This window comes from Myotis davidii, unplaced genomic scaffold (genome assembly GCF_000327345.1).
Source record: "Myotis davidii unplaced genomic scaffold, ASM32734v1 scaffold1166, whole genome shotgun sequence".
NCBI lineage: Eukaryota > Metazoa > Chordata > Mammalia > Chiroptera > Vespertilionidae > Myotis > Myotis davidii.
In genome coordinates this window covers 385,895-387,701 of record NW_006296539.1, presented here as the reverse complement: position 1 = coordinate 387,701, position 1,807 = coordinate 385,895, and positions in this window count along the sequence as shown.

Below are 1,807 nucleotides of genomic sequence, written 5' to 3'. Positions count from 1 at the left end.
GTATATATATTATATATTGATTTCTCTGAATTTAATTATTTTACAGTTTAAAGTATTTCTTTGAATTCCAGAAATAAAGCATATAGTTCATTTCCCTTTTTATAAGTAAGACCTCATATTAAAACCTATATAGTTGTTGGTGATTTGCCTATGGATGTATCAATATATATTCATATATATATATATATATATATATTCAGATATATATATGAATATATATATTTCTCACCCCCCTTTGACCCCAAAATAACATAGCATAAAGCTGTGTTTTGTTTTATTTGGGGAGTTGTGTGTATTTTTTTATCTTAATTTTTTTACTTAAAAAATGGGTGTCTTTGATACCTTCCAGGTCAAGAAGTTTTCTTATTGTTTGAACAGTGAACGACCAACACGTGAACGACCGTAATTTTTAAACTTGTCCCTATAATCATAATTCAGGTGGGACACCATATTTTGGCCTTGCAGATAACTTGGCAAGAACGGAGCCAGGAGAAGCTTGGCGCACTGGTCATTTTGCATGTGGGCAAGTCTGTCCGGAAAATAAATTCTCAGAAGTGGGAAGGGCATTCAGATTCAGAATTCTGAAGATATTGTGTGTCTAAGTATGAGTGTGTGCATGACTTATTTTGGAATCATTTTAGATTTACAGAAAAGTTGTCAAGATAACACCAGTTCCCATATACTCCTAACAATACTGTTTGTTTTTTATATGCATACAAGGACATTTTTATGTAGTCAACTCTACCTTTTGCTTTGTAGTTTTAACTTTGGCAGAAAAATAATCCATGATTTTTGTTTAGTTATTTTTTGGTTTCATCTTTTACATTGAATTCTCAAACTCATCTGAATGTATTTTGGTATATGATACAAAGTTTAGGTAGCAATATACATTTTTCCTTTTTAAATGGAAATTCCCAAGTATCCTAGCATCTGTCACTGGCTGATTTTTCTTCTATCTCCTGGTTTGTAATTCTTCCTTTATTACATACAAACCTTTTATTCATACCTGGATTTACTTGTGGGCTCTTTATAACAATCCAATAAAAAAAAATGGGCAAATGACTTATTACTTAATCTGGCTTTTAAGTATTGATGTTTGGGGGATAACTTCATATTTTCATTAACTCATTACTTTTTCTCTTGTTTTCTTTTTTAGCAATTTTTCTCGGCTTAATAGGTAAACCATTATACTTGTTAATAGCAGTGATTCTGTCCCCTTTTAAAAGAATACTTATTGCGCTTGCTCTCACGCCTTGTTTATTCCATTGGCTGGAACGGAAGCGATGGGAAAGGATGGTACCAAGTGCACAATCAAAGGGCCCTAGAGAGGAACGCCTCTTCCCAGGGCTGCAAGAGGGAAAGACAAACGGGTCAGAGCAGTGGGAAGTGGGAAGGTGGAAAACTGAAGGCCTTCCCATCGGATGGCTCATGAGGTGGAGGAGGAGGCAATGAATGAGCAGCTTCCTCTGGGGAGGACTGTACGGGACTGTGTCCCCAGGATAAGAACCAGGTTTCAGCTAAGGTGAGAAGGTAAAAGGAACATCGTGAGAGAGGCTGGGTGTAGGGAGTGTGTTCTAAAAGGGCACTGTGGGAGTGTTTAGGAGCGAAGGGAGCCGGAGAAGTTTGGGTCATGGAGAGAAGGCTCGGAGCATTGTGGGCAGGAGAGCATTGGAGGGATAAGTGGCCAGGGAAGCGTCCACCTGGGGCCTGGCCGAGGATGACCGAGCTGTGAGGATGACTTTGCTGGTGCAAAGCTCCTGAAAGGAGGGGTGTCAGCGTCCCGTGACACAGGCAAGTGTCCTGATCT